Consider the following 13,541-nt stretch of genomic DNA (forward strand, 5'->3'; position numbering starts at 1 on the left):
TATACACGGGGCACACAGAACTTGATCCCACAATGATATCCACAATACAACAATAACTGACCAGCGCTGCTTGAAGTATACAAAGTCTCAATAGCAATCCAGGCAATAGAAAACAAAGTCAATGGTAACAATAGCTTCAGTGGATAGGAGGCTCCGGAGAAGAACACAACTCAGTCCAGATGGATATGCAATACAAAAGCAAAGTCAATGGAAAGTATGCATACCGCGGTTCAGGAGAGCAGGCTGTCAGAGCGACGTGCAGGGATACCTGAAGGCTGAAGGCCAGCAGGAGAAGAGACCACTGGAGGGTGGAAGCGGTAATCAGGTTGGTGCAGTGCACGGCAGGTAATCCAGAATCAAAGAAGCAATACTCAGGAAGCAGTAGTAAGTGAAACTGGAAACATGATGAACACGGGAGAGTTGAGGCGGTCTGGTATCCAGTAGTAGTGGTAACGGAGGCAGCGGAGAGCTGACACGATAAACACAGGAGAGTTGAGACAATCAGGAACTCTGAAGTAGTAACGGAGGCAGCGGATAGGAATCAGCTGAGTGCAGGCACGATGAACACAGGAGAGTTGAAGTGAGCAGGAACTCTGTAGTAGTAACGGAGGCAGCGGATAGGAATCAGCTGAGTGCAGGCACGATGAACACAGGAGAGTTGAAGTGAGCAGGAACTCTGTAGTAGTAACGGAGGCAGCGGATAGGAATCAGCTGAGTGCAGGCACGATGAACACAGGAGAGTTGAAGTGGTCTGGCAACCACAATAGCAGTAAACAGGAATCAGCAGAAGCTGAATACACGAGGAACACAGGAACACCTTCAGAGGCTCATGGGGAATGAGACTCCAAGATCAGGCAACCAGGTAATGATCACAGGTGGTTTAAATAGGGAGGGTTGCCTGATCATCCAATCAATTAAAAGCAACAGGTATTGAAGGCTTGATAAGGGCTGCACATGCGCAGACCCTCAGGATGGCGGATGGCCACGGTTCCTGAACACACGGGAAATGGCACTCACAGTCCGGTGAGTGACAGGCAGATAAGGGGGTTTATGAATGGGAGAGGCAGAAGGTAGGAGTAATGTGAAGGAATAGATTACTTGGGGGGAAAGAGAGGAAGGTGGTAAGTAGGAGCAGATTGACGCTGAGAGAAGAGCAGTGAAGGGGACAAGAGGGAAAGGGTGTGAGTGGGGAAAAGGAGGAGAGAGGGAAATATGGTGGAGGGGGCACCAAGTCAGATCAGGGGCACAGAAGAGAAGAGAGGAGTGAAATAGGGAGGGGGATGGGAAGGGAGAAGGGGAAGTGAGGAGCAGGAAGAATATGGAAATATTGGGCAAGGGAAACAGGGGGATAGAGGGAGATGACAGAAGTGAGAGAGGAGCAAATCATGATAAAGCTAGAGAAGGTTGGGAATAGACATTTGAAAGTAATACAGTAATCAGGGATGGTAAGGGCTAACAAGTGAAGTGAGGAAATGGTGAGAGCAGGAAAGGTGAGTGAAGGGAGAGAGTGCAGCGGTAGAAGGAGAGAAAAGAGGAAGAAAAGATGTAAAGTATGAGCCAGGGACTAGGAAGCAGTAAGGACAGTAGAGATACCAGATGGGTGTGTTAAGATAAACAGTTAGATTAGACAGTACCATTAGGCATGATTGGAAGGCAAAAGTATAACATAAGGCATTATACAAGGTGCACTGAGCTGGTTATCTAAATCCACAGGACAAGAGAGTGCCAGTTAAAAATTCAAGCTAAGTGGGGCAACAGTGTGGTTTAAAGGTGGGAATACACGCAGCATAAGTGGAATCAGCAAGTCCTATTAAAACTGCAGCAGACAAAAATAAGTGTAAGAAACAGATCAGCAGGGAGTGTCCAGACAGTTGACAATGCAGGTGGTGGAGGATATCAGAGCTTATGGCTGATTGTGGAATGTTTTCCTCATGTAGCAGTGATTGTAGGTAAAAGGTTCCCCTCCTGTTCTCCTCTTGTACCTTTCTTGTATATCTCTTACTATAATAACTAAATTAGTTAATCCACTTGTAAAAATCCTAACTTAGAAGAATCATCACTAGCAAACAGCCTTAGGCTGCTGTTTAAATAGGTTCAAATAGCCATGTGACCACTTTCATGAATTAACCCCCACTAATCACACACTACAAACAAAGTAAACAAACAGCATTGAGGGTAACAATACCACATAACTAACACATATGATCTTTTACAGATAGCTTGAGCAGTGGCTGAGTGAGATATTTACCATATAACTAAAAGACTGCACATATAAACATCTTTCTGTCTTCTTACAAATGCTGGTGATAGTTCCTGCCTGATCTAGTGTGCCTTGTATGCTGACCTGTCCTGCTATCATTGTTTGACCCACATTGTTTAAAAGATTCTGCCATCTTCTCCACTTGGCTTGTTAAACAGATCTGTGTGTGTGTGTGTATATATATATATATATATATATATATATATATATCTATCTGCACTGACCTCGAGCTTGTTTAAAGATTTCTGCTGTCATTCTCCTGACACCTGGTCTTGGCTTGTTAAACAGATCTGCATATATATCTCTACCTGCCCTGACCCCTGGCTTGCTTATAGGAACTGTTGTCTTTTCTACTTTTGACTGTGGCCTGTTTGTTGGTTGCATTAACCCCTGCCTGTCTGATTGTCAGTTTGCATCACTACATCATCTAGTTGCTCACTACCTGTGTGCTGTCCACTCCACCAAGCAAGTGCCAGATCAATCCGTGTTATCCTCTGCTTGTCTGTCTCTGAGTTATGTCAATAATTTCCTGCTTGCTCACTACTTCCTACCCTGTGAGTCCACTCCACTGGCTAAGTGCCAGTCTGTTCTCAATTTATTTTACAATACCATCAAGGTTGCTCACTACCTCCTACCATGTTCTGTCCACTCCATCAGGCAATTGTAATTTAACAACTACTACTATCCAAGCTTAAGTCCTAGGGTAACTGAGTACTGTGAAACAAATATCTAGCTCCTAGGAAACCGGACTGCTGAAGACAAACATCTTGAGAAGCGGTTCTAGTAGTTAAGGATTACATACACCATGCCCTTAAATGAGAGCGACAAGGCTGCAGCAAATTATCAAATTAACCTATGTATTTCATAACTGATAAGTCATATATTTTAAGCTACAAAATAAAAACAAAAATTAACTTATCTTTGGTTTTAGATGCCCCCACTGTAATGGGTTATTCTAAGGTTTAATTGTCTATCACTGGGATCTTATTTCATACTACTGCTTGCCTGCTTTAAAGAACAGTGTGGTCAGTGCCCTCTTTCATGAATTTTCCAAAAATTGAAAATACATTTCACATTGAAGGGGCATCAAAAGCATTAAAAGTTTATTATGCTTTCTCTTAAAAAAATCTGACTCTCTATTAGGAAAGAATATATCATGTTAACTCCAGACCAAAGGTATAACTTTGTGTTTTAACATATATAAGTGAACTCCACCTAAATGAAAATGTAACATTTTGGTCAGACATATCCAATTGACAGAATCCAATAGACAGAAGCCAAAAAACAATTTTTTCAAGTATTATTTTGTGATGGACAAAAATGCTAACTCCTATTTATTAGTTTATGCTATCCATGGTCCTGAACAGAATAGGAATTTCCCAAATCCAGTCCTCAGGGAGCCCTGCATGTTTTCCATATCTCCTTGCTGGAGCACAGGTGTATTCATTACTGACTGACATCTTTTAAAAGAGCCACAGGTGGTACTAATTATTTCACTTGTGACATGGAAAACCTGCACTGTCTTTCTCTCCTATCTCTTTAAGAGCTCCACTACTTTTTCTCTTTCCTCATACAATTTCTGCACCACATGCATCTATTCCTTCAAAGATTCAAAAACTACCATTTCCTGCGCGCTCTGCTGCAATCTCTGCAACTTCTGTAAGAGCCTCTGCTGGTTTTTCTATTTCCTCATATAATTTCATAAATTCATACAACTGTTGAGTTGCTGCCCTGCCCACATAATCCTACCCAGGTAATACAAGGTTTGTGCAGAGAGCATGAGATTTTTCAACTTTATCTACCCTCTGCAAACTCCTATGCAGATTTTCCCAAATGTTCCTGCTGGGACTGAATTTCAGACACACCTGTCTGTAAACTTTCTTTTTGACATATTTTACTTGTTTTCTTGCCCATGTTGGCTGAAGTATAGAAAATTTGCACTGGCAACAATTACTCTTTGTTCTCTTGCAGACTTTAAACATAAAACTAGATCTTTACATATATCCAGCACTTTCCACAAGCAATTAGCAAAGCAAACAGGTGCTTTAGCATCTCACACAGACAAACAGCAATATTTGCGCATAGGTTTTATTGGACCACACCCAACTCACAGCTCAGAAAATAAACAAGGTTTGGCACAACAATGTCCAGCAATTTATAAAACTTTTGCTTTCCTTGCAAAACAAAACAGGTGCTGAATCGTTCACAGTCATATTGCTCCTTTCTCTGTCTCTCCACTGACACAATATTTACTTTCTTTTACAATACAGCAATCTCCACACTACAAATGACAGCTTTATAAACAGTTTGGTGTGTGATAGTGGTATTCATTACATTTCACTCACCATCATTGCATCTGATTGGCTGGGTGAGCAGCTGTGCATTGGCTGTACTTTACAAATCCCACTTCAACCACCACTTGTTGCAAGGGAACCCTTCTGGCACCCGCCTGATATCAGTCACAAACAGCTTATTGCTTGAAATCAACGGTGCTTTATTGTTCACATCACAATAAACAGCAAACTTTCGTCTGGATGACATCAGTAAACAACATCACATTGCCTACACCTTCTTTTGACCTTAATGCTAACTAACACAGTGCAGCTCACTAGCCAACTAGTTCAGCATCAGACACCTTACAACTAAAAAAAACAGGTTTAAATACACAATATATATGTGTGTGTGTGTGTGTGTGTGTGTGTGTGTGTGTGTGTGTGTGTGTGTGTGTGTGTAGCTTTAAGAGTAGCATTTAAAGGTGGTAAAAGGGAAACACAAATGAATTTGGTCTTAGGAAATGACTGAGATTGGTTGAAATTAGCTAATATGTGTTTAGTTTATTGGATGCAAAAATAAATATGACAAGAAATTGTAAGGGGATTTACTTTCATATGTGCAGTACATGGCAAATGAGAAATTAGTTCTGTGATATAATGTAATACTTATGTGTTTCACAAGCTACATGGACAGTTACAGCATTCGTAGCAGCCAAGGCCCTGGATTATTCATTTTCTTTATTAGTGCACATGAGGAAAGTGTATTTCGGCAAAAAAAATCTTTATTAATCTTTAAAATGAGAGTATGTAACATTACCTAAAAATTGCAGGCTCCCTCTCACATGTCATAACAGAAGAACAAACGAAGGGGAATAGTGCCCCTTTAAACAAATAGAGCGGCAGATTTTGTTCAGTAGAGCAGAATGGAAATATGTATATTTTAAATGAGTTAAGGGATTTGGCCCTCAGAGAGAATTTATTGTACCACTTAACCAAAGAAGTAAAAGAAACCAGACAACTTCCCTTAAAGGACAGCTACTGTAATTGAATAAAAAAGGATAACATATCAAATGCTAGCTGTAACTATTGTGCCTTTATTCTCTTGAAATGTATACTCTTTGCAGGCTGGATTGATTGATTTTTTAATTAAGGAATGAGGTGGATTGTCGGGTTAACACATAGATTTACATGAACACTGAGGTATGACAGCAAGCATATGAATCATTGGGATCAAAAGGAAATTATGGGTTTGTGAGTTGTCAGTTTGAAATTTATGGAGAACCTATTTCTTATAGCATTTATAATAAAATGTTATAATAAAATTGCATTTCATTATATGATAGCTAAATAGACATATAGATCCATGCATTCATCAAAACTCTTGGTGATATTGCTGTGACATTCTGTCTACAATGTATTATATTTGTATAAACTGTTGGATCTATGTACAAATGAACACTAGAGTCCCAGTGCTCTGTGTTTGAGTAAAACGGCACCATATTTAACATAGAGGTATTGTTGAAAGTTGAACTGCATAATACTGCATGTGTTTGAGCAAAACACAACAAAAAAATCTAAATTTAAAATATTGATTCAAATAGCAAAAATAGCTATATATAGTGTACCTCAATTAACTTGAAGCCATTATTGACATGTGTATTGTTAAATGAATGTAAAATGTTGCCTTTACTGACGACTTTTCTGAGATTCCAAAAGCCTTCAAAATGATGGTAACCTTTAAAATATGCTATTATTATTATTATTATTATTATTATTATTATTATTATTATTATTGTTGTTGTTGTTGTTGTTGTTGTTGTTGTTGATTTTTAAGGCGCCACAGTGCTCCACAGTGCCATAGTCTGGGGAAAGAAGAACATATATATATAACAGGGACATACAAGGTAAGCAAAATAAATGCAGACAAGGGTATAACACAAAGGGTATAAAGGGCCCAGCTTACCATTTAATTGGAAGATGACACAGCTGAAACAAAAGGAATGAGTGTGGCGCAGGGGGAGATAGGGGCATTATGAGGGTGCTTTAGTGTGGGTAGTATAGGTGGGAGTAGGATAAGTTCTAATAAATAGATGAGTTTTCCAAGAGTGTTTAAAGTTTTGAAGGCTGTGGGAGAGCCTGATCGAACATGATAGAGAATTCCATAAGTGGGTAGTGAAGACAAGTCTTGTAGATGGGAGTTAGAGCTGGTTACCAGAGATGAGATGAGACACTGGTCAGAGGTAGATCTATGAGGATAAGTGGAAGAGTATTTTAAGATGAAATTTGAGATTTATGAAGGGGTGGAGTTGTAGAGGACTTTGCAGGTAAAATTGTCTGAATTGAATTGTATTCTGGAGTATAAAGGAAGCCAGTGTAAGGATTTGCAAAGTGGTGGGACAGATGTGGAGTGGCAAGAGAGGAAGATCAGTCATGCAGGATGTTTAAGATGGATTGAAGTGGTGATAGATGGATAGAATGATTAGGGGAATGCCAGATAGCAGGAGGTTGCATTAGTCATGACAAGAGATGATGAGTGAGTGGATAAGAGTTTTAGCAGCAACCTGGAAATATTTCTGAAATTAAGGACGACAGAAGTATGAGGGAGACTGGATGTAGATGTGAAGAACAAAACTGAGGGTCAAGTGTGATACCAAGTCAGTGGGCTATGGAGACTGAGCAAATTGTTATGTATGAAGGTAGATATTTGAAGGGTGGTGTTGACTGTGAGAGGAGGGAAGATGACAAATCTCTTTTTTGAACATGTCCAAATAACTCGGAAGGTGTAATATGGAGAAAGTAGAATACCTTCATCTGTTTTTGGGTCTGGGAGTGTGACTGAGAGAGAGTTCCCCATAGGAGAGAGCTGGAGGGGATGTAGCGTCAGAGAAGGTATCCCAGATTTTTCTGTCAAGGTGGTTGAGGGAACTTGAAATGAATAGATCATGGATAGAAGTGAGATTGTTACATACAGATCTCAGAAAGGAGAGTAGTGGAGATATGTTTGAAGTGTATAGAAAGTTTTGGGGTGGAACGAGGAACATGAGCAGATAGTTGGGATTACACTGAACCTAGGGTTGGTGAAATATCACAGAAGCCATGAGAAGGATCAAGGCAAGAAAGAGGACAAGTGAAGATTTTTTGTAGGTGTGAGAATTGTTTCTATTTATAAAGGCCGGAGAGTATGGTGGGTGCAGGGAACAAAACACTTCATGGATGGTTGCAGACTGGCAAGAAGGGCAGTACCGAAGAGAAAATAATAATAATAGGGGAGAGTTAGGATGCTGGAGAGAGAAGTTTGTTGAAAGTGAATATGAGAAATAAAGAAGGTAAATTGAGTAGGTGCATGATGGAGTGAAGTGAAAGATGTGAATGAATGTAGATTCGCTAGGGTAGGTAATGAGAGAAGAGGAGAGGAACAGTTGTTCCAAGTTGTGCATGGCAATGCAGGAGGTTGAGGCTTTACCACCCACTGCCTGGGGATAATAGAGTAGGCAGTCTCTGCTGCTTACACAAGTGGTCCAGGACACTGACAGTTGGACTTAATGGGTTCAGCAGTCAAACATAGATGGCAACAGCAATCACAATTGAGCTCAGTGACAATTGAACAGATATGGTAACAGCAATGACAGCTTAGCTCAGAGGAACAGCAACCTAGTTTAAATAGCAATAGCAATGAAAGTTGAGCTCAGTGGGTCAGTAGATGAATAGAAATGATAGTTCAGTGGATCCTAAAACTGTCTTGGTTTAGGTGTGATGTCAATTCTCATCCAGAAATAGTCAATGCTTTATAATTTGTGAGAATCAGAAAAAGTGGAAGACAGGGCATAGAGCTGAGCTGCTGTGCAGTTAAAATAAAGAAAGAAATATTTCCTGGTGTAAGCTAGCCAGCCAACTACACTGACGACTAGTGAGGCTCATCCTTCTTTACAATAAAGCTATCAATAATCATAATAAAAATAACATAATAATTAAGTGTAGCGCTTCCAGGAATCTCTTGGTCTGTATTGCTCTAAGTACAAAGACATTAAATAACACTCAGTTTTTCTTCTTACACTTTTTCATATTTCATGGACATTGTTTAAAAACATAAAGCTCACAGCTCACTCCCTCCCTTGGCAGAAAAATATTAATGATTTATGGCAAACAGTCAACAATCTAATCTGAGTAGCTGACCACTTCCATATTTTGTGTTCAATCTAATTTTGTGTACTGATAGGGTTTGTTCTTTTCCTGTACACATCTGAATGAGAAGGAACCTTTATAGCTCCCAATAAATATGAGATAGTGACATTGGACAGATCATGGCCTGTCTTTAACCTCTGTAGTACTTGCTTGTGCATGAGTTCATTTATCCACTGCTATCCAATATGTATTTTTGTGTATAAGTCACATACAATCTGGCTAAAACATTTGTGACAAAATATTTTAAGGTTAATCCAGTTCTAGATCTTGTAATTATGGGCATGATTCGTTTTCGGGAAGAGGAATATGCACGTAGGCAATGTACAGTAAGGGCGTGCCAAGGTTGAGCACATGCATATTCATCCTTTTCAAGCTCTGGGGTACTTGTTTTTTTAGCTGTATCTCTTGCACCAGCTACAGGGCAGGTGTAAGTGCTGATTGATAGTAATGACAAACACGTATGCATGCCAGAACATGTGCTTGCAATTAAAAGCAACTGTAAAAATGCATTTTATGTACAGTACACATTAAGAACATCATAATAAATGTATTTCATCAAACAAATTGCTAAAAAAATATTAAATGTATTTTATTATTGATTATAGTATTTACAGGTGTTTACGTGGGTGTGGTACGTTAAAGCGAGGCTGATAAACGCGATAGTACTTACCCCGACATGGATTACCCGACCTCCAGTTTTCCTACATCACTTTGAAGCCGAATGTTTATTATACTGATTTGGAAGAATTGCAATCAGATAACAGAGCGGCAGCTGTAAATGATGTAAGTTTTAAAACGACAGCTTTATTTGTAGGCTTAAAGGGATCATTTAAGGAGACGCTGCCTCTATAATTGAAAACCATTACTAAAATACATTGTGGATCCCACACCTCCGTAAATGATCCCTTTAAGGCCAGAAATAATGATGTTGGTTTTAAAACTTACGTCATTTACAGCTGCCGCTCTATAATCTGATCGCAATTCTTCCAAATCAGTATAATTAACATTCGGCTTCACAGTGATGTAGGAAAAGTGGAGGTTGGGTAATCCATGTCGGGGTAAGCCGTATTGGGCTGGTGGTAGTCGGTGAAATGACTCTCACCGGTTAACGTACTTAGTTATTTTTTTCCATGCGTTCTGATGGGACTTTATATTAAACAAATGCATTGTGTTCGTCCTGCATAGTGTTCTGCATACGGCAAGTACCATAAAGCCAGAGTGCACTTATACCCATATTTAAATGGAAACGTTTTTGAAATCCGCTTGTACTTGAATACAGATGTACCGGTGTGCAGTTACCGACATGATTTTAGCAAATTGCCCTTACTTTGCTTTCCTTGATGAATCAGGCCCATGGTTTATATTCCATAGAAAAAATAACTGCAGATTTTAATATAAAACACATGCTTTTTAACATTGAAATATTATTTTTACTCATATTATGAGTTTGCCCCTGTAATAGTGTACCATCCCATGGTGGATCTCTGTTGTACCTTGAAACTGCTTGCTGGTCCTCTCAATACTACCCCATGGGAGCTATCTCCCATTAAGTAAATTAAAGATAGCTCCAGTTCCCTGTTATAGTTTATGCCTTTGGTGGAAGCTTTAAAAGCAATTGAAAAAAACAACAAAAAAATAATAAAGCTGTGCCAAATTTAAAGTTAGGAATGTAGTCTGGTCCCCTACCACAGCAAATAACTACTACAGATCGCTCCTTGCTTTGAGAAGATTAGCTGAACAAAGTAGCAGTCAAAGGTGTCCTTCGGACCATTCTCTCCACTGTGCCATTCCCTGTTGTGCCTAGAGGATGAAAAGAGAATTGAGTTGGGTTACTTGCTGACTGAAATAGTCAGTACTTTACTGTAATATGTGGTACAGATATAGGGAAAAGATGAGTTTTTAGAAAGATCTGCTTTCTAATAATGTTTCTGCAAAGCTAGACACAGATGAAAAAGGGGAAGTGAAGATTGGATTCCTATTCCAATTGTAAATAATGTGCCTATAGCTTTAAACATGCGCATCAATCCATTCACACATACTTCACAAGTATCTGTGAATTACAGATTTAGACTATATTTGCAATTTTCATGCATGTGTGAAAAGGCTCAGTAAGGTGATGACAATCAATCTGCATGAATTTTCATAGTTTCATGTCTTTTTAGCTCAGTGTCAGTGAGGTTGCTTAGAAACCCCAATAAGGGCTTGCATAATGCATCTCAAAATGCCGGAACATAATTCCAATAACTCCTGAGATTCCATCTTTACACTGTGTGCTTTATACTGTACCTGCTCATTCACTTTATAATGTATTTTATGTTCCCTGTGCCAATCAGTAAAAAAAACTAGGCAGCAAAAACAAAATCTGGAGAAAGCTAGTCATTAGCTTAGGTAAGACTCATCACCTATCCCTGTAACTTCATCATTTTCAGCCTGGCAAATGATTTCATTGCACACATCTATGTGTGAAGGGAATGAGCAAACCTTTTGTAGATTTTTATCTCTCTAGCTGATGAAAGTGTTTAACAAACCAAAAGTCATTTGATTATACACAGTTCACTTAGTCTGCTTTATACACACTCCACTTGTTTCAAATATTTAACAGTTTGGCTTGGGTAGGCTTTTTGAGAGGTATCTTTAATATAGTTTATTTCTCTTATTCTCTGTAAGTCAGATACAGTGTGTTGTGTTGTGAGAAATTAATGTGACTAAATCTTTTCAAAATTATTACTACCCATTAATTTTTTGCCTAAAATTGTACTTAAACAATTTGATGTACCTTAGAGAAATACTCAAACATTTAACCAACATTTCAAAGTATTATATTTCACAACTTTTGATGCTCGAAATAGCTATTGAGGTAAGCAGTAATATGATCAGAATTACCCACAATCCAATCAGGGTGGTGAATTGAGAACTTTATTAGCACACACCAATGATTTTTTTTTTATTTCTGTGGGGGTCTCTGTTTTAGCATTGGCAGCTATTCCATAAAAATGTTAGTCTCATATGAAATAAGTGTGATCATTCCCTGTCTACTATTTGGTCATTGGCAGAGAGAAGAGTGTGATGCACAATTAATCCTGACAGGAACCAATAAAATCCGCAGATGAGGACTGAAGATACGGTGGCAGCTGGGATAGAGAAGGAAAAGGAGGTGGTGGAAGCAGACACATGAGCAGTAGTAGTACATACTACTAATGGTGCCAGTATTAGTGGATATTTCAACTGGTGACCATGTTCATGGCTATTAATACTGGTGGGCATGTTAGTGGGTGTTACCACAGATAGCCATGTAAATGGGTATTACTACCAATTGCATGTTAGTGACAGTTTGCTACTAGTATTTCAATATTGATAGGTATTTTGTCATCATTTTAGTACTCATGCACATGTTATCAGTATTACCTTACTGATGAGGATGTCTTCTATAGTTTACTAGGTATGTTATTATGCATTTTATAACTGATGGGCATGCTACTTACATCTTACTACTGATAAACATGTAAGTACCAAGAATTTGTTAATCCCTTCTGCTCTAGTATATCATTTTTATTTTTTCAGTAAGTATAAAGTACATGATAACGTGCCAAAGAAAAGTTAATCTAACTATTGTCCATATTAATTATGAACAAAAAAACTGAAGTATATAGGACTTTTGTCCTGGTTAGAATAGTTTTGATTCCTAAAGCTGATAACTAGTTGCAGTATTCAAGAATAAAGACAATGGACACAACAGAATAACTTAGTTTTAACGTCGCGCAAATTCGGGGGGAATTGAATTCACCCGGAATAACTTTTAATAAATATTACCGTTATTACGGTAGTTTTAACTCGGCTTTTTGCTTGCAGCCAGCATTGAAACTACTGTAATAACTGTAATAATGCGCAGGCCGCGTTACTTTTACCTGTAATGCGGCCAATTGAATTTCCCCCACAGACATAGCTTCCAATGATCCGTTGGGACAAAGTCCAAACTGAGCTGGAAAGTCACACAAACTTGAGAATCAAGGCAGTTGGAAGACGGTGCTGAGCTATCCTACCTTTCTTGAAACTTCCACCACCTGTTGCTGATCATGTCTTTAGCTGATTTGCTGCTTGTCTGGATCCTGGAATGTTTTGCCCATGTTTTGAAAAAATGGAAAGGTACATGAAAATATGAAAAGTCTAGCAGTGAATTAACTATTTAGACCCCCAAACCAGTGCCAATGTTAAATCAATTGCATATACGTTTATTAATTTGGCCTCCCTACCTGAAACCACTGCTTACATTCATGAAGGAGTGTTTCTACCTATTTTGTGCATATCATACTCACAATCACTCTGCTCATGCCCACAACCAGCTCATATGCTAAAAAATGTAGCAGCACTCAATTCACCTTCGGCCGCACAGAACACTTGCGACAGTCTACAATTCCAGGGAGGGAACGGGGTGTGTGTTAAGGGCAGAGTAGCGTGAGATCCTCAAAGATAAAAGAGCAATGATACTCCGCACAGAGTTGCCTATTATATTTCTCTGAGTGGCGTATTGGTATGAACTGCTCTGCTCAAGTTCTATTCAAAGATACAATATCTAATAATGACTTAATTTATTAATGGTTAGAGCAGATTGTGCTACCCCAGGAGACAATAGTGTATTCATAAATTCAGAGAAAGAAAAGGAAAAATAATCTTTTATTAGGGGGCATTCCACAATTCTTCTTCTTCTTGTTACGAGCCGCGGCGGTGCCCAGCCGCCGCGACTCACTCACCTGCGTCCCGGCCGTCGCTATGGCGACCGGGACGTCACTTCCTCTCATGTCCCGGCTGTTGCCGGGGCAATGACTAGA

This window comes from Mixophyes fleayi, chromosome 2, assembly GCF_038048845.1.
Source record: "Mixophyes fleayi isolate aMixFle1 chromosome 2, aMixFle1.hap1, whole genome shotgun sequence".
NCBI classification, from domain to species: Eukaryota; Metazoa; Chordata; class Amphibia; order Anura; family Limnodynastidae; genus Mixophyes; species Mixophyes fleayi.